Source organism: Myotis yumanensis, unplaced genomic scaffold (genome assembly GCF_028538775.1).
Source record: "Myotis yumanensis isolate MYYU_CA2020_CCGP unplaced genomic scaffold, mMyoYum1.0.hap1 SCAF_5, whole genome shotgun sequence".
Lineage (NCBI taxonomy): Eukaryota > Metazoa > Chordata > Mammalia > Chiroptera > Vespertilionidae > Myotis > Myotis yumanensis.
This window is the reverse complement of record NW_027223756.1, coordinates 21,609,140-21,628,938: the sequence shown is the minus strand read 5'-3', so window position 1 is coordinate 21,628,938 and position 19,799 is coordinate 21,609,140. Positions and strand designations below refer to the sequence as shown.

The 19,799-nt window shown below is 55.8% G+C and overlaps 1 long non-coding RNA gene across 3 annotated transcripts; it reads left to right on the top strand.

The window, feature by feature from the left end:
- Positions 1 to 279: 279 nt before the first annotated feature.
- Positions 280 to 18,699, top strand: LOC139010336 (uncharacterized). 3 transcript variants are annotated; one of them, XR_011471504.1, is made up of 7 exons: positions 280 to 434; positions 5,685 to 5,804; positions 9,689 to 9,787; positions 12,067 to 12,192; positions 12,637 to 13,333; positions 14,534 to 14,649; positions 17,173 to 18,699. It is a non-coding gene; the product is annotated as an uncharacterized lncRNA (long non-coding RNA). The 3 variants fall into 3 exon arrangements; XR_011471503.1 differs by having other exon boundaries at positions 12,637 to 12,717; positions 14,534 to 18,699; XR_011471502.1 differs by having other exon boundaries at positions 14,534 to 18,699.
- Positions 18,700 to 19,799: the final 1,100 nt, after the last annotated feature.

Below are 19,799 nucleotides of genomic sequence, written 5' to 3'. Positions count from 1 at the left end.
TTCCACATGGGCCTCTGGCAGCTGGAGCCAAGCCTCCCAGCATTGTCTGAAATCTCCAAATTTAGAAGAAATATGAAAATTGTCAACCACTCCTTCCTTAGGGGGTAAAAGCAACATTCGGCACCGGGGGCAGGTCAAGGCGAGGCGGTCACGTGACGGGCGCCTGGGCCAATCGGGGGCCCCGGGAGGGCTCAGCACCCGCCTTGCCCCAACACTGGGCTTGCCTCTTCAGCTCATATAAGGTAAAAGGCAGAGGGCCTCTGGCCAGGGAGCAGAGAGCAAGGGGTTGGGGGCCTAGTGCCCCTGCAGCAGTGAGAGGTGCCAGAGTCCCAGTGAAGTTAGTTGAGAAGCAGTGACATCCTCAAAGATCCCCCAAATGGCTGACCCCCATCTCTGGGCCACAAGGAGCCACACCTGGACCAGACACAGGAGAGGTAAGCACCAGTGGCAGATGTGGGGGGGAAGGGGGACAGCATCCTCCCCAGGAGAACACTGTGTTGAGCATTTAGTCCTCGCTCTCTTGCTAACCTGCTCTGTGCCTTCCGCCTCTCTGGGCCTCAGTTTCCCCATCTGCACAGGGGCTGGACTTGATGATCTCTAAGCACCCTCCTGCCCTGACGGATGTGCGGAATCTGTGGTCCTGTTGGCTTCGAGGACTCCTTGTGGCTGTGATTAAATGGGGGAGTGGGGCAGGGGGCGGAAACAGGGGGAGTGGACACTGCTCACGTCTTGCCGGCTGCGCTTCCCCGCCGTGACCAAGTCCGGGCCCATCTCCCTGGCTCCTCGGTAGACAGTGCTTCTGTGTTCCATGAGGTTTGATTTCACAGCTCCAAGAGCCCGGGGCTCCTGGCAAGGAAAACTGTTTTCAAATAATGGTTTCAAGAAGCAAAACTGGAGGAGAAGCCGTATCAGCTCAGGCTCCGCAGACAGGCAGACAGGCAGACAGGCAGACAGGCAGGAAGGCCAGGGTACTGGCTGGGCCAGGGCAGTGGGATGGGCACGCTGGCTGGGGGATGGGGATGGGGCCTGGGCGCCAGCCCCAGCTCTGCCTCTCAGTGCTGGGCCTGGTGGCCTTGGGCAGGCGCCCTAGCCTCTCCGACCTGCACCCTCCTGTCTGTACATGAAGCTGTTGGGGAACACAGTCTCCACGCAGGATGTGGCTTCTGAGCCCCATTCAAGCTAAAGGGCATCCAGTGTCGGGAATTTCCCCAGGAGCCCTGAGACGAGTCTGCCCTTTGACCACTTGCTTCAAGTCCAAGCAGATGCCCGTAGCCTGTGGGAACTTTTGGAGGTTGGGCCTCAAGTGATTAAAAGGAGTGGAAGGGGCTCTGACGGCAGGCTTGGCCCCAGGCAGCCTCTGGTGGGGAAGGGGCTGATCTCCAGGACAGCAGCATGGGATGGGGACAGAGGGACAGCAGAGGACTTCAGGGGGGTAAAGTGGGGATTCAGAGGAAAGCAGGCAATGTGCGATGGGCATCGGGGAGGCAGAGCTAGGTAGAGGCAGAGGCCTGAGGTCAGGACTGGGAGACACACTTCTGAACAAGCTCTGGCCACATCTGGGACCCAACATGGACACAGTCCCCCAGCGCCAGCCTGCCCGGCACCCTCCCCTCCCCACTTCTGGTCGCATGAGACCCAAGGCCATCGTGGTCCAAAAGGAGGCCCTGCCTGGGTCCAGTTCCGGCTCGTTTACTGATTTTCCAAAGTGGCTGAACCAAGTGACGTGCCCACCAGCAGTGTAGGGGTGGCCCCCTCCTTGACAGCACTCGAAATGATCAGATTTCTTGAAGTATGTATGTTACACTTTATTTTGTGTCTATCAAATTTGTGTAATAAAGAATGTAAGGAAGAAACAAAAATGCTGCTATGTCCTGTCCACATGGGCATCTAGAAATCGCCCTACATATGTACCAAGCTGCAGAGTACCCTGCAGGCCCTGGTTGGCAGTGAGCACTGCCAGGGGCCCTCCCCCGCCCAGCAGTATGCAGTGGCTGTGGTCCAATCAGAGGTCGCCTTAGGGCCGATCAGCAGGAATTCAGGAGGGGGGGGCAGGGAGTGGGGGAGGCCGCAGTGGCTGCCACCTCCTAAGGGCCTGTCTAGACAGGCCCCATGGGGCTTCACCACACATTTCGAGAGCCAGCCCCCTTCCCTCTTGCAAAAGAAGCTTGTTGGTGGCAATGCTCTGTCACCAGAAACCTTTTCTCCAATTCGCAGTGTGCCTTAATGGACAGCGTGAATGACCCGCTCTCATGGCCCCATGGAGACCAATTCGGGCCTGTTTTTGTTCGGGTGAGGAGCCAGGAGGCTTCAGATGCAGGGTGAATCCCTGTGCCCAGGTGGCGAGGTGACCAGGCGAGGGTCAGAGCGCTGCTAGAGTGGGACTGCGGTGTGGTAGGCTGGTTGTTAAAGGTGCCTGGGTTTGAATCCCACATCTGCCTGGTAGGACCTGCGTGGCCTTGGACGTGATAAGAATACCTGTCTCGTTGGGTTACTGAGCCATCTGATTAAGTGAGTTAAAACTGATACAGCCCTCAGAACAGTGACTGGCGTATAGTAAGTTCCAATAAAATGTAATTGCAGAACTGTGAATACCAAAGGCAGCTTTTGGGGGGCAGAGGGGATGTACAGGGCTCGAAATCTTGTTTCCACCTGGGGAGGGGATAAACTGTTCCCTCAAAAATGACAATTGGCCCTAGCCAGATTTGCTCAGTGGATAGAGAGCACCAGCCCATGGACTGAAGAGTCCCGGGTTCGATTCTGGTCAAGGGCACCTCGATTGCAGGCTCCATCCCAGCCCTGGTCGGGGTGGTGTGTGCAGGAGGCAACCAATCTATGTTTCTCACTCTCTGCCTCCTCCCCCCACCCTTTCCACTCTCTCTAAAAATCAATGGAAAAATATCCCGGGTGAAGATTAACAACAACAAAAAACAAACAAACAAACAAATAAAAACAATTGCCACATATCAACTCTGCCCACATCCTTTGCCCAGCACTCTCTGAGGTAAGAATCATCCCTCGGGGAACCTGGGAGCTCAGGAAGGTTAGTCATTTGTCCAGAGTCACACAGCTTGTAAGAAGCCCTCCTCCAGCCTCAGAGCAGCTGCTCCAATGTTGGCGGCTGCCCCTCCATAAACTGTCTTTCTGGCCATCTTGCACCAGCCCTGTGGGAGGCCTGGGGACACAGACCCTGCCCAGGGGGTCACGCTCCCTGGAAGAGCTAGACAATGAGCAACTAACCCAGGAGATATGTGAAATACGGGCATATATGGGGCAGCCTCGGAGGGCCACGAGCAGGGGCAGTAGTGGGTAATAATACAGCAGCCAGGCCAGGCCTCATCTAGAGGTGACTTTTGAACTGAGACCAGAATCAGGAGGAGCCAGCTCTGGGGAAAGGGCACTTTTGGCAGAAAGAACTGCAAGTGCAAAGGCCCTCTGGCATGGAAGAAATACTAAGATAGCTCCAGGAGGCCAGTGGGGCTGAAGCATGAGAAAGGAGGAGTATGGCAAGAGATGGGCATCTCGGACAACTAGGATGGCGAGGAAAAGAGAGACTGGGGTGTCTGGACTCAAGCTCCTGTCCTGTGGCAGCGCCTCTATGACGAGGGCAAGCCTGTCCCTCCTGGGCCCCTGGCCTCCTTTGCACAATGATGGGGTTGGCCTGTCAGGGCCTCCGCTTTCTGGAGAGTGGGTTTGCTTCCTCATGGTCCCCAGTCCCTTGCCATGACCACCACCCTCTAGGCCCCAGGAGCCTCTGATGGCACCACCCCTGGCTGGACCCTCGGAGGCCACTGGTCAGTCTGCCCCGAGCCTGCCAGACCTCAGGCAGATGGCCCCACAAGAGCATTGAATCTGAGGGCATCTGCCGAGCTAAGCTGAATAGAAGGGGAAGAAGGGAGAGAACCAGGCTAAGACTCTGGCCTTGGCTCTGAAGCCAACACCCTCGGGTAAGTTCCTCCATCCCTCTGGGCTCTTCAGGCTGTGCTGCTGCTTGATTTGGAAAAAAGGGGGACAGCTCTGGTGACCCCATGGATGACAGTGATGCTCAGACTCTCGGGAGGAGAACCTGGGGTGGGGCTCAGAGTAGCAGGGGCGCACTTTGGAGAGACAAAGAAGAAAGGAGAGTGCATTCCAGTTGGGGAGCTCTGTGCGCAAAGGCAGAGGCAGGGCTGGGAAGACATTTTCAGGGTAGAGCGAACAAGCCCGGTTGGTTGGGACGGAGGGTACGTCTAGGAACTCCGTGAGGGTTGAGGCTGGCAAAGTGGGGAAGGCCTGGCCGTGAAGTGGCTTGGATAGCCAGAGACCAACGCCCCAGGAGGGGACAGGTCCTTCTTGGCATCTGTCCCTTTCTGTAGCCTGTTTGTCCCCGTCCCCAAAGCACCACCTGGAGGCAACCAATGCAGGGGAGAGACCTGGGGATGTGAGCGCTGGTGACGGAGATGTCACCAATGGAAAAGAGGGCCTTAGGGTGGGATCAGAAGACGTAGGAAGCCCCAGGGCTGCAGTCACCATCTGAAGAGCTTTCTGAGGAGCAGGAAAGGACAGGGGGTGCCTCCCCAGCAAGACAGATGTCGTCAGGATATTGGGAAGGAATCTCCAACAGTCTATCCAAAGAGAGAGAGGTGATTGGAAAGCAGTGAGCTCCCCATCACCAGAGGTATGCAACCTTAGCAATGACACCATAGAGAGAAGTCAAACATGAGGTTTCAGGCTTTTCCCACCACCAGACTGGGACTTCACATCACAGCCCTGGCTGCCTTGGGCCAGTCTCATGGGGCTGAGCCCCCCTCCTGCCTGAATGTCAGATTCCCAGCTGGGCATGACATCAATTCTGCCCTGGCTGCGCATGGGGGCCTCTAGGGACTCCCTTCCCTCCCACTTCCTTTCACCACACTGCTGCCTTCTGCCCTTCCCAGGGAACACCAGGGAGACCTGGAGCCTGGTTGTGAGTCTGGGTCTCTGGGGGACATTCAGCCGATGGCCTTCCACCCAGCAGGAATGAGGCAGAGGGGACCAGGGTCCCTGACAGCCCTGTTCACACGCCCCAGAGAGTTTACATGGAAATTCCAGGAGGGTCACAGGGAAGCTTAGAACAAGATGCTTTATTTTTGGCCCCTTTCTTTCCTGTCCCTCCTTTCCCCCAGCAGTAGGTGGGGGGATTGGGGGGGGCAGTCACAGGAGGCTGGAAGAGGAAAGCGAGCCTCCTCTTTGGATTGAGTCACAAAAAGACCACGTATGGAGAGATGGAGATGCAGGGCAGATGGGGAGGGGGGGCCAGGCAGGGGCTGGGGAGGTAGACAGCTATGTGGGACAGGGTGGAGGGAAGGGCAAAGTCCTGGGCAGGGTCCTGGGGAGTGGGCATGAACACGGATCAGGCCAACAAGCATTCCTGGACACTCAAGACCAGAGCTACCTGAGCTCTGGGTTCAAGCTGGAGACAGAGAGTCAGTCCAGGCTCCCAGAATTGACAGAGGATTGGGGCCACCAGGAACCCTGGGCACTGGGTCCCCGACTCAATGCACTGGAAAGCAACAGAGAGTGACTAGATCCATCTCATCCACCTGGTGAACCCACTGCCTGCTTCATAACCTTTCCTGGTGTTGAGTGCTAAACTCACTGTGTCACAGTCCTGTTAGGGCTGACAGTCCTGTCAAGAGCATCTTCAAGGCCATCTCCTTGTGTTACAGATGCAGAACCCAAGGCTAACAAGGGGAAACTTGCCCGAGACTACACTGCCAGAGTGGCTGCCCTGTCCTATCCATCCTTCTTCGCCTCTTTCCTGCCTTCCAGCCAGAGATGAGACCATGGTAAGGTGCTTGCAGCCAAGGGAGGGGGGCCAAGGAGAGGTGGGTGACCTGCCAGGACAGCCTGTCTTTAAGAGGTAGTCAGACAATGAAGGCGTATCTTGAGTTCTGTCTGCTCTGCTCCGAAAGGCCCCTTTCCTGGCCACAGATGGTCCCCAAAGTTGCCAGCTGCTGCAGATGGGAGGCTTCCTGTAGAGGAAAAAGCCCAAGGCCGGGTTCTTTCCTGGTTCTGCCCCAACTCTCCACATGACCTGGAGCATGATCTTGAACATAAGGTCCTCTCTGGCCTCAGTGTGTCCAGTGCGGGGCTGGACCCAACCAATTTGGACAGCTGAAGATTCCCATCTATGATCTATCCCCGTCTCCTATAGAACCTCCTCTCTATCTTGGTGCATCTTAGCTTTGCCTCAGCATAGGAAGTAGGCCAGGCACGGGAAGAAAATAGCAGCCTGCAGATTGCCCACTGCCTCTATGCCCAGGCTTTGCTTTCCAGTCTTGGAATTCCCAGAGAGGCAAAAGGCCCTTAAGATCACCCCCGTGAAGGAATCTGAGACCAAAGAGATTTGGCGGATTGCTCAAGGTCACACCGCAAACCACAAGCAACTGGGGGTGTGCTGTGGGTCTCCTAAACCCCAGACCAGTGCTCTCTCCACTGCCCACACTGCCCTCCATAATAATGGGCACGTAAGCCATCCTCATGCGGACCTGGCACTGATTTACCTTGACACCTCAAACCCCTACATGGGGAGCCTACAGTCTCTTCCACTCTATGGGACTCGGTTTTTTTCTCCTATCAAATAGAAAGATGGGGTAGACCAGATGACTCTAGGAGCCCTTCCACCTCCAACACTGGAGCTCCAGCGTTGCCACCTCAGCCCTTTCCTCACCAAAGGTGGGGCCACCCAAGCCAGGAAATCCCACCAAGTCACAACCCAGACCCCAGGGCTGGGCTTTATCCAGAACTACAGGCTTAGGCCCAGCTCCCCCTTGAGGATCTGGAATTTTCTTACCATAAAAGGACAAGCCTCTCTCATCCCTGCTGCCAGCCCCGCTGGGGGAAAGGCTGAACTATTTTTAGAAAACGCAAGGGTTTGCTCCTAAACTCAAGATGAGCCTGCACCCAGAGAGCCCCCTCGCCATCTCGCTCACCCACCTTCTCTCTCTCCTCCTCCCTCTTCACCCATTGCCCTCTCTTCCTTCCCTTTCTCCTCTTCTTTTGGCCTCTCTCTGTCTTGTTCTCACTCTCACTCCATCAATCTCTCTTCCTTTGTCTTCTCGCCTCTCTCTTCCTTCCCCTTCTCCCCAAATGATCCTTCTCCTTTCGCCCCAAATCTTCTCAGAGTCAGCTCCCCTCCCCCATTCCCTCCCTTGGATCCTGTTTTTGGTGGTTGGAGAGAGTAACATATCTACCCCGCCCCCCCGCCCCCCCCCCCCCCCCCCCCCCGCCTTCTTAAACACTATTTACAACATAAATTCCAAACATCCGCCATCTGGTTCTAGGAAGGGCCAAAAGATATTTGGAAAAGGAAGTCATGATTATTCCATGTTCAAAGCCAAAGGAACTTAAAGGCTCTCCTCTCTCCCTCCTTCCTATGAGGCCCCTTTGTTAAGATCTGAGCCATTAGGATCCCTCAGTGAGTAGAAGGGGTCAGTCCCAGCGGGGCCCCCAACTGACTGCATCTGCTCTCCATGCCTCAGTCTCCTCATCTGAACAATGGGGGGGAAACCAGCACTCATGCCCTGAGGCTTCAAGTCCTGATATAGAAAATCCACCTGATCCAGGTCACTGGGGCTGCTTTGGGCTGAGCCGTAGGCTGGGAGTGGGGCAAAGGAAGTCAAAGGCAGCTAGGGGAGCTCCAGCCTCAGTACTTGCTGCCCAGTGTCTCTCTATGCAGACCTATGCAGACCATTCACCTTCCTTCACACTGACACTCACACCAGGGGGACAGCGTGAGGTCTAACCATCCCCACTTATCTGACGCTCGGAGGACTCTGGATACCATGGAGTCCAGTCCTCAACCCACCATCATGATGAGGCCCAGAGAGGGAAAGACACTTGTCTGCAATTACACAGCACATCTACAGGAGACCTGGTACCTAACCTGCTGCTCTTCCCATCCAACACGTTCCAAGAGAAACCAACATTTGTGTTATCTGAAAGGCATGGCCCAGTCCCAGTAAACTGGAGCCCTGGAACTCCCAGTTCTTTGCAAAGTGGGCAGGACAGAGGGCAGGACAGAGGGGAGAACTTCTCACTCCAAGGTCAGAGTCATGGGGGTGTTGTTCTCTACCCCCCGCCCTCCCAGAGCCCCAGCTACTCCCAGAGGGCTTGGGATTCTAGGCCAGGCAGGTCTGGGCCCCTTTCTTCCCTTTTTCCTGCATCATTCTTGTTTCCGCCTCAAACTGCGTTCCCAGGGCTTGCTCCAAGGTCCCCAGGCAGCGACCTTCCCTGGGGAGGAAATAGGGAGCGTGTGAGGCTGGTGAACTCAGCTGGGGTGTCGAGGGGATGGGAGGGCACTCTGGGACAGAAGCCCAGAGCAGCCCACACAGAGGCGACATGAAAAGGGCCCCACACGGTGGCTCCCACCGAAGCTTCCGTGTCTTCTCTGGGTACCACTTTGGGCCTTTGCCTCATCCTTCTTGCTTCGGCTCCTCCGTGCCTGGGCCTCACGGTGGGGCCGGCCCCATGCTCATAGTGTAAATGGCAGCCACTTCTTGAGGGCTTACTACGTGCCAGCAGCTGTGCTTGCACTTGACATTCTACCTTCACAAACAACTGGGAGGTTGGAAGCCAAGGTTCAGAGAGGTGAAGCCACCAGCCCTAGATCACACAGCTAGAGAGTGTTAGGGCGAGAGTCCGGTGCAGGTCTGCCTAGCTCCAGGGCCTGTGTCCTTTCTCTTCTTTCCAAACAAGGTGGAAACCCTGGAGCCCAAGGAGAACAGCAGCTGTCCTCCGTGCACATGCTTCAGGGAGCTGAGGAAGGGGTCCTCCTGAAAGAACCAGTGTGGGTTGGGTTCGTGCGCAGACACAGAGCCCCAACATCAGCTCCCTCCCGCTGCCGTGCCATCTGGCTCGCAGATGTGGCCCAGTCTCGGTACCTTGTGTTTCTTGGAAATGAGCGAGGCCAGGAAAGGGCACAGGGGCCTTTGCAATGACCGTAATGACGTGAGCTTTGTTTGGTGGTCATCTAGCCAGCTGCTGCCCAAGTTCGGGAGACAGCTGGATCGAGCAGGAGCAGCCCTGGGCTCAAGCTGGCCTCTGACACTCCCCAGCGGGTGACCCTGGGCTCCTAGGAGAGCCTCTTTGAAGCTCAGCAAGCGGAGGCGATTCTTCCACGGGGTGGTTGTGAGTGTTCCTTGAGTCAGGGGAGGGAGCCCTTTGCAGGCTGAAAACCTGGTGCAGCTGGAAGCGGTCCCAGGTGGGCCCAGGGCTGTCCCTTCGCTCCTGGCCACGGTGTTAACCCCAGGTTTTGAACTACCCCTTAATGGCTCTTTCCCAATGTGTGAGGCTGGAGGTGGGATCTGAGGGGCCTCTGGGAAATTTCCTTCCAGACCTGTTCTTCCACTGATGCGGCCTGAGTGTGCTCAGAGCAGGGAGCCTCCCCTCTCCCCTCCTCCCCCCCGGCCCCCATCTCATAGAGGTTGGAGCGGCTCAGACGACTCCTTTTGAAAGCCAGGCAGGCAAAGCAGGAATAGCGGCCGCCTAGGGCCTGAGAAGCCAGCTCTTTGAAGCCTGGAAAATCTCAGCAGGTTCAGCCCGAGGCTTCCAAAGACCCAGAAGCAACCCAGATCCATCCTCAGCCCCGGAGCTGGCAGCCTGGGCAGAACCTGCAAAGGCCACAGGGCGCCCCACACCTCCTGACAGGCAGTATCTTTATTCCTTCCAGGAGAGGGCACTGGCGGGAGCCACCCCTACACGATGGAGGGGCAAGCACCCCAGAGGGGCCTCCTGAGGACCAGGCAACAGGGACCCTGGAAACGGAACTGTGAGTGCTCCCCACCCCACTCGCCAGCACCCACCCCGCTCCACACCTCACCCCCCCCCCCCGCCCCCGCATGGCAGCTCCTGTGGTAACCCGGGTCCACGGGATACCCTCCCCACCCCAACCCTCAGAATGCCCGAGAAACCAGGCCTCAGATGGGCGGAGTGGGTGGAGGGCCCCTGCTGATTGATGGGGTGCAGGCAATTTGGGGCTGTTGGGTCTGGGATGAAGGTGAAACAAGTGAGACCGAAGGAGGAAACAACCAGAGTCCAGATACCCACCCCACCCCATGCCCTGTGCGCTCCAGAGACCACAGGATTCAGGAAATGCGGGCAACCACGCCAGTCTTCCCGGGAAAGGAGTAAACAGGTTGGACTCTAGAAACAGGTAGAGCTGGGGTAGGAAGCCTGGTGATGACAGAGCCAGCCTGAGGGGCTCTGACAGGGTCCGCGAGGTCAGGTGTGTGCCCCGGAGCGCAGTGCTTGGCACATGTGGACATCAAGCTACCATAGCAGCTGTTTTTACCGCCCACCTTGGTCCTCCCATGTCTGCCAGTTCTTAGTACCCTGCACATGGAGCAGGCAGGGTGACCTCCTGGCTCCATAAGACAGATGGAAACACTGAGACCCAGGGAGGTGAAGGAACTCACTTAGATTGGCACAGTCAGTCAGTTGCAGAGGGGGCTTCTGGCACCAGCTCTTGTAAGAATGGAAAAAGTGGAGGAAGACTTGGAGGTGAGCGGAGGAGGCCAGGAGCTGACATTCCGGGGACATGTGACAAGGCCCAGGCCTGGCTTACATAACGCAGCACACCTGTTCACGTCTGCACGCCCCACACGTGTGTGCAAACGTGCACCCCGGCACAGCGCACACACCCAGCCCCCTCTCACTAGCCAGCGAGCCTCGGAGACTGGGTCTAAACAAATTGGATTAGGAGGGCTCCAGGCGCCTCCTCCCGTGACTGTCCCGCGCAGACACTGAGCAGGCCTGCAGACCTGCCAGCTGCGGTGTCTCGGCCACACTGACAGTCAGTCCCCAGCCCCCCTCGACCCGCCCCCGGGCCCCAGGAAGAGGGCCAGGGTCCGAACGGATGCCACGATGATGGATGGGTCGAGGGAGGTTCCAGGGCTAGCTCAAGAGCACACAGGATGTTAGTGCTTGTGCGAGGCTCATTTCTGAGCTATTCCCAGCAACCCAGCCCCACCCCCACCTACCCACCCGCCCTCCCCTCCTGCAGCCTCTCCCACGGTCACTGCAGCTGGAGCCCAGCCCTGAGCGGAACCACCCTCATCTCGGGCCCACAGCTGACCTGAGCAGGACTGGACCCTGTCAATCCAGCTCAGGAGACAATGGCCTGAGGCTGAGACACAGGCAGGCACTTGAGAGGGAAGAAGGAACTTGTGAACCTACTGAGGTTCATTTAGTCAGTGATTCCACAACTCCTCTTTCCTGAGCCCTGAGTCTGCACCAGGCCCTGTGAGGGGTACGGGGGACACTGAGATGGATGTCTTAGAGCCTCTGCCCCCATTGTTTAACGAAACAGTGTCCTCTGGGCTGGTCATTGGGCATTGGGGCCTTCCTGGTCTTCGAGGGACCAGCTGCAGCAGAATCCCCTTTCCATATGGCACATGTTGGATATTATCACCAAGAGGAGCCTTAGCAATCCTCCCATTCAGAACACAGACCCTGAAGTCAGATGCCCCAAGTTCAAATCCAGCTTTGCTCCCTTTTTGCTGGATAGCTGTGGTCCATTAGCCTCTCCAAGCCTGTTTCCCTTCTGTGAAATAGGGAAACAAAAGCTCCCACCCGATGGGGCTGACTGTGAGGATTAATTAGGATTTTCTAAGTCCTCAATTGACACAGGGAGAAACAGGCCAGGAGAGGAAGGGGCTTGGCCAGGGTCCGGCGGTGAGTTCGAGGTTAAGTCAGAACCAGGTGGATTCCCTCCTCTCCACCCTTTGTCCCTCTATAAATCCTCCCACCTGGTCCATCCCCTGCAGCCCAGAGGCCACAGCGGGCCAAGTTGCACAGGTGACTATGGGAACACGTCCTGAGTCCCACCTCCACCCTCAGTCCTGCCCCGGCCTCTGCAGCCCCAGAGTCCCAGGTGACTAGCGGGCCCCCAGCCCTCAGTGGTGGTGGAGGGTGGGGGAGCACAGCAGCAGGCTCCCAGCCCAGAGCGGCCTGGCCATATAAGGGAAGGAGCCAGGGAGGCCTCCTGGCTCAGGCCTGGCGAGAAAACCCAGACAGCCACTGTTTATTTTCTCCTTCCCAACCTCCCAGGAGCTTCCCGACAGAAGACAGAGGTTCCCCCAGGCTCCGCGACATTTCCTGAAGACAGTGGGGAGCAGGAAGGAGAAACGGCTCATCCTTGGAGCAACCCCCCAGACTGCCAAGGGCCAGCACCAGGTAAGATTCCGAGGTCACCTATTCAAATGCCTCCTTTGACAGAAGGGGAAACAGCTGCAGAGAGGAGACGTGCCTGTGAGAAGTGACTGAGCCAGTTGGTGATAGAACCGGAATTCCCAAGTGGCCCCCTGTCCCCTGACTAGGGACCCAGAGCCGCTTGCAGGGAAAGTGACATAGGAGGGCTACCGGCCTCCTTCTCGGTCAGGCCAGTGCTGTCTGCCAGCCGGGAAGACACAGAGAGTCAAGGGAAGAGTTCCAGGAACCAGGGAGCCAGGCCATCCCAGCCCAGCCTCAGCTCCTCTTCCTCCAGGAAGCCCTCCCAGCTTCCCCCAGGGCCAGGAACCTCTCTGTCCTCTCAGCCCTTGGCAGTCCTTTCTGGGGCTCACGTGCCACTGGGGTCTGTCCCCTATTTGCCTTGCATTTTCCTTCCATTTCCACCCGCAGGCACTCCTCCAGGGCAAGGATGACATCAAGTTCAGTCCCGTCTCGCCCTTGGAAGATGGACTCAGTTTGCCGGATGGACAGGTGACATGGTTAGACTGTCTCAAACCCAAAGGGTCGGTCAGGGGGTGAGACATTGAGCAAAGAGGTTGAAATGGGGGCCCTGGGCCAGCTGCTCCGAGTGAGGAATCCCAGCTCGGCTCCTCGCTCCCTGCCCTCAGAAAAGTCCCTTCCCACGGAGCCTTGGGGATGCACGGGGATCGGCCCAATTAAAACATTCAATAAATGACTGTTCTTAGCACAGTCCGCACCCTTACGATTTTTCTAGATATAAAGAAACAACTAGGCAGCTTATCGCCCACGGAGGAAATGGCGGCAACACCCCTCCCCTGGTCAGAGGCTGTGCCTCAAACCCCTGTCCCTGCGTCAGCGGTACTCCCCTAGGAGCGTGGGACTGCCCCGTCTACTTCCTGTTTCTACACCCAGGAGAGCTGCTATTTTTCGGCAACAATCTGAGCCCAGTGGGACAGTGGGATGTGCTGGAAATAGCCCTCAGCACCCCCACCCCCTTCAAGCTGGGCTATGGCCTAGAACCCGTCTCCTCCGCTTCCGGGTCCTCCACGCGGAGGTGATACCATCACCTCGCCAGCCCCATCAGCTGTTCTGAAGATTAAACGTGGCCCAGATTGCAGTCACTCAGGTGCCCTTTTAAAAAATTTTTACAATCATAATATTTTCTAATTTAAGATGTCGTTGTTAATATCTAAATCTAGTCACGAAAAATGGAAAACTGTAACACTGACCAGAATTGGGAGATGAGGGTCAGAACACAGACAGTGAAAATGAAACGGTGTTATCACACTCCACCCGGTGCCCTGGCTTGCGAGGCCCTGGGCCTGAGGCTGATAAGCAGGCGCTAGGAAAGAGGCAGACAGGCGAGCGCCCAGCCGTCGCCTCCCCTCCTGGTAGACAGGACTGAGAGCGATGGACAGACATGATCACTCCGTCTTCCACAGCTAGTGAGTGCCGAGGCCACAGACTCCCCCCCCCAAACGGTTCACTCCCTGTGCTGCACCCAGAAGTCAAAGCTGGTTTTGGTGAAAGGGCTTTGGGGAAACCTGGGCACCCACTGGGTGCAGGGGCTGGTTCATCTGCTTGGTTCCAGGCAGCAGATGATCCCTTTTTTGGAACAACCCTGACTCCTCACTGAAGCCTCCACATGGGTCAGGCGAGCGTGTTCTCTCGCAGGGCTGGCGGGAGCAGCGGAGAGAGGAGTGGACAGGCTGTGGGCTGCCCAGGCCCCCCAAGGCTGGTCCTGGTGTTGGAATCCCTCCCCAGACCAACGTGGTTTGCCAAGAGTTCCTACAAGGATTCCACGTTAGAGGCAGGCAGTTCTCTGGCTGGACAGGAAGGGGCTGCCTGCTCAGGGGGGCATCGGGACTGACCTACCCCACATGTCAGAGCAGGGAAAAGACTCTTTGGATAGGGGCCTGATTTCAGATTTCTGCTAGGAGCATCGGAGACGCGTTTTAGTATCAAGTGTGTTTTTCCTGCTCAGTTCCAGCCCTGAGAAAGGGTTGCCCACCCCCCTTTGCCCTTTAGATATCCCTGAACAGATATGTTATCTGGCATCAAGGCCACCACAGTGGGCATCCAAAAAAGAAGGAGGATACTCCCAGGGTGTCCTGAGATCTTGGGGGACAGGAGGAGTGCAGGGGGGCTCTGCCTGCTCACTCAGATGTTCCCACCCAAGCCAGGTCTAAAGAGAAAAATGAATTACCGACACGCCATTCAATCATCCACTGGGTGGCATTCATTCCCTGGGCCCGTCATCATGTACAAAGGCCCCAGCAGAACCCAGGACACCCCGGCATTAACAAGAGGTGGGTGTTGTCCTCAGGGAACTGGAAATCCAGTGCAGTCCCACCGAGATGCAGAGAGAATGAGATTGAGGAACACGATGCAGCCATTCAGCAGATGCTGTGGGATCTCCACTGCCCGAGCCTGCTCTCCGTGGTGAGTACAGTAGGCAGGGTCCCTTCCCTCACGGAGGGCTGCAGCCCATGCGTGCAGGTGGTCTTAAACGAGACTGTGGCAAAGGATTAGGAAAGGGCACAGGATGTTTGAGGACATGCCCCGGGTATCCTAATGTCTGAGAAAGGCAGGGAGTGCGTCCCTGAAGAAGTGGCCGTTTGAGTAGACACCAAGCCCATGAAGAGCAGATGGGCACGGGAGTGGCATGGCAGCTGGGAGCCTGAGGTGGTGGGTGCAGGGCTCCCTGGAGGAGAGGCCCAAGAGGAAGATGGGGTGGGTGCCCTAGCTTTTGGTGAAGGTTTCAGAATCTAGCTAGCCGGAGTGCAGTGGGAGCCCTTTCAGGATTTAAGGAGGCGAGATAGGACCATGTTTGCATTTGGAGAAATCATTCTGGGTGGACGGCAGGGAAGGGTGGATGGGAAGTCTGGGTGTTGGGGGTAGAAGCAGGGAGAGCAGGCAGGGGCCGTGGCAGGTGTTGGGTGGTGCAAAATGTCAGATTCCAGGACTGTGCTGTTTGGCTGGGACACACCGAGCACAAAGGAGGGGCATGGGGTCAACATATTGGGAGACTCCATTTATTGAAATGTCTAGAATAGGCAGCTCTAGAGAGACAGAAGGTGGTCTGCCCAGGGCTGGGGCGGATGCGGGTGGGAGGGGCTGCATGGTAAGAGGTTTCTTTTTGGAGGGATGAAATATCCTCAAATTGATTGTGGCGATGGTTGTGCAACTTTGTGGATGTATTAACCCAATTTCATTGTACACTTTAAAGGGGAGAGAGGACCTCATTGCCATAAAGCTCTTTAAAAAGATAAATAAATAAAAGGAAAGTTGAGATTTGGTCCCAGAGGGTTCAAATGCCAGGCCAAGGAGAGGTGGGGTACAGTCGCCTGAGGGGCGGATCTGGTGGAGCAGAGGCCCCCTCCCGGCCTCCCTGCCCGCGGCCTCCCTGTGCAGGCTGGCCTGTCTCCCAGCCTGAGGTGCAGTGCTGCATCTCTGGTCAGTTGGGAGTCTGAGATGAAGCACTGTAGCTCAGGAAGGGAGAAGTTGTTCTGCGGACACCTGCCAGAAGCGGTAAGGGCTGGTGTTGGGGGCACCAGGAAGGGCAGGAACACTTCCGGTCTCCAGACTGTCAGCGGCTTGTGCTGAGGAAGTTTCTGGACCCAAGTCTCACCCATGCCACCATCTGCTTCATGATTCTGGGCAAGTCCTGGCTGCTCTGAGCCCCACAGTCTGTCCATTGTAAGATGAACGGTTGGAGCTTTTAGTGTGGCCGTTACCCTGCACCCTGACTCTGCTTTTTCTGAGCCGTGGTGGACCCCGCTAATCTGTCAAGGCGTCCATTCTTGAAGCGCTCAGATGCAGCTTCAGAATCCTTCTCAACACTAAGTCCCATCAGGGATTCAGAGCTGAAACCCATCCATCGTTTGTGGGTTGGACAAAATCTTTCAGTCCTAAAGATGAAGTCCTGAGCTTTGAGCCAGGCTCTTCTCTCTTGGAGCTGCTAACCTTGCCCCAGGCTATTGGCTAAAACCAATCCAAACATCTCACAAATGCCTGCCGGCTCCTAGGGGCTTCAGACAAGCAAGGAACAGCAGAGGAAAATCACTGGGCTAAGCACAATTTTATTTACCCTTCCAATGAGCTTGGGAGGTGGGTACTGTTATTGACCCATTTTACAGATGAGAAAACTAAGGCTCTAGTTAACTAATTTGCCCAAGGTCACACCTTGATTGTGTTGAGCCAGGGTTGTAGCCTAATCTGTCTGCTTTCAGATCTGTATTGTTACTCAGTGCAGGTGACATTGAAACCTGGGGATCGGGGGCCTGGAGGTGAACATAATAAACCCTCCTCTGGTCTTGTCCTTACATCTTGGGTCACTTTTAGCAAAGACAGACCCAGACACTTTCCATCAATCCTAGCAATTCCCTTCTTCCTAGCCTCCACCCCCTAAATTATATTTATGTCACCTAATCCGGTAGGTCCTCTACTACCCCATTTTACAGTTGAGGAAAGCCGAGGTTAAGTGACTTGCTGGAGGTCACCATGGAGGAAGTTGCCAGAGACCAGGGACCGGATCTGCCCGGTTGGTTTAGTTTAGAGTAAAACCCTCCCTCTGGCTGGAGTCTCAGGAATGCACACAACTCATGGCTGTCCCGGGAAGGGGGGCCAGCTTGCTGGATGGATGCTGGTCAAGAACGTGGCCTTTGACCTCCGGGAAAGTACTTTCCAGGCCACTTGAAGTTCCAGTCACTACGCCTCCCGGAGCCACATCCTGCGATACATGGCGCACCCACACTGGCTTCTGCAGACCGACTGGATGCAGAAGAAACTCCCCGGTAGTCCCATAGGGGCGTGGCAGGGCCTTGGTGCTGAAGGCCGCACTCTCACCTTGTCCTCACGGTCCAGTTTTCCCAGGAATCCCTTAGATGCTAAGATGGGGATTCCTGGAAATACTGTTCTTGAGGTCATGGCTTAACAGCTGGATTCGCCTCCTTCCCATCCCAGAGTTGCCCCTGGGGGCCTCGGCTGCAGCACGGCATGCGGGTCAAGTGGAGGCCTGCACTGGAGGTAAGAGGGCTCGTGACTGTGTTCTTGACCTTTAAGTTGCTTTTCTTTCCATTTGGTCCATTTCGCAACATCCCTTTGAGGCTGGATGTGGGAACTTCACCACTGTGGCACTCTTGGGAAATTCCTGCAGGCACTCAGCTGAGCAGTGGTGGAGCCGGGACACCATAAGGCACCAGCTTCTTCCCGTCTCCACCCACCCTCGCCCCACTTCCCAGCATGCCGATGGTAGGGACACAGTATCGTGTCCTCTTATTGATAAACTAATAAATGCACATCAATTTATTTGTAAAGTTTATTAAATCAGTTAGGTAAACTAAAAACCACGAGTCTTAGATCACTTTGGAATCAGCTATAGAAAAAGGAAAATTTTTTCAAGGTAGAGAAGACAAAGCTCAGAGCACCCTCTTGTGGTGATGCCTGCCTCTACCCACTCCCGGAATACTGGGCTTCTGCAAGCGCACACAACCACTCACACAGGCAGGCACATGCTGAGACTCCGCCCCACTCACCAGTGACCACCGTGGCCCCATCCATCATCTCATTACCAAGGATGCTTCCATCAACAGTGCACTTTTACTTCCATACCCTGGCTTCTCCTCCAAGCTCCCTGAAGGTCATGTAATTAGTGAGGCTCAGAGAGGTGCAGTGACCAGCCCAAGGTTGCACAGATAACAAAAGGCAGAGCCAGGAATTGATTCCAAGTGCAGTAGCCTATGGCAATTCCTTAGCCAAAAGCAAAAACTACAAGACACACAAAAAAAGACTTTGTGAGTAGACATACGGTATGCTAATGACTGAATGCCAAAGACTGGAAGTGGTCCAGGCACAAACATAGAACTTTTCGCAAACCCTTCCTGGTGCTTGTCATGGGGTTGGTAGAGACAGTAGGTTCTACGGCCCCAGAATCCTCAAGTTTGGGGTCTGATCCCTGTCTTCTCAGGAATCAGGTGGTTTCCACATGTGTCACAGGCAGTCATTCTAACAGGCCTCACTGAAGGCATTTCCCTCAAACACAGAGATTAGAGCTGCCTGACCATGAAGAAATATGACTTGGTCCTAATAATAACAATAGCAATAATAACAGTTCCACTCACTGACTACATACAGTTTTCCAGACACTGTGCTAAACACGTCACGGGTGTTATCGAGTTCAATCCTCACAACAACCCAGGGAGGTAGGTCCTATCACTTCTCCGTTTCACAGATGAGGAATAAGCCAAGACTCAGAGAGACTAAGAGGCTTGCCTAAAAATCACACAGCTTATGAGTCATGAAACTGGAACCAAACCAAGTCTGTGTTTATGCTGTTAACCTGCCCTTGTCCCCTTCCTCCCACTGGCCTGGCCCGGTGGGCAGGGCTGTCCCCCGATGATTTCCTCTGGGGAAAGGGGGGAAACAAGACTTCAGTGAGACCCAAGTGGTCTGTCCTGTGCTCTGTGACTGTAATAAAGTGCTGGACCTTGACTTGTGTCCTGTTTCTTCCTGGGAACGTGGTAGAGGGAGGGAACTGTGGTGGGGGGGGGGGGGGGGGGAAGCAGGGAATGAACCTGTCTGTCCACTTTAGTTTGCTAGGACTGTCATAACTGGTGGCACAGACTGTCAACTTAAGCCATGGAATTTTACTTCCTCCGAGTGCTGGAGGCTGGAAGAATAGGACCCAGGATCTCAGGGTTGGTTTCTCCTGAGGCCACTCTCTTTGGCTTGTAGATGGCTGTCTTCTCCCTGTGTCTTCACTCTGCGTGTCTGTGTCCTAATCTCTTCCCATAAGTACACGAGTCACATTGGACTAGGCTCCACGCTAGTGACCTCATTCAACCTTCATTATCTCTTCAAAGACCCTGACTCCAAATACAGTCACATGCTGAGGTGCTGGGCGTTAGGACTTCAACATGAATTTGGTTGTGGGGGCGAGGGGGGGTTCCAACTTAGCGCATAACAGCCCCCCGCCCCCCAGGGAACCCCAGGTGCCTTCACGTTGCCAGACTTTCCAGAGACCAGCACGGACAGCAATCAGGACCCACACGGGGGAGTCGGAAGCCCCAGGGAGCTGCCATGACAAGTCTGGGAATACCCGCTGTGGAGCGTTAGAGGAGGGAGATGCGGTCCGTTAGGGTGGGACCCAGGTAAGAGCCAGGAGCACCCAGGGCCCAGCCACACAGCAGCCACTCACCTTCAGTCCCAAAGGCGTGACTGACCAGGTTACATAAGAGATTCTGAAATCACACCCCACATGGCTATCAGGGTTCAGAGTGAACTCTGGACTTCAGCTGTCTTATAGGCATCATGGCCAACACGTGGGGACATTTTAAACACAGGTCCCCCCCTCCCCCCCAGCTGGCAGGATCCTCCAGGTTCTGCTACATTTCCAGGAAAAACCCAACAGCCTGACAACCTCTTACAGGACGGTACCCAGATTCCCCGGCTCCCCACGTCCTCCTTCATGCCCCAGAACAAGCTGAGAGGACACCTGTGCCTGCACTTCACCGCTGAGGACCCCGAGGTCCATGAGGGTGCAGTTGTGAGGATAGACTCCTTGGCACGCACCAGTCTGAGCTTCGTCACTG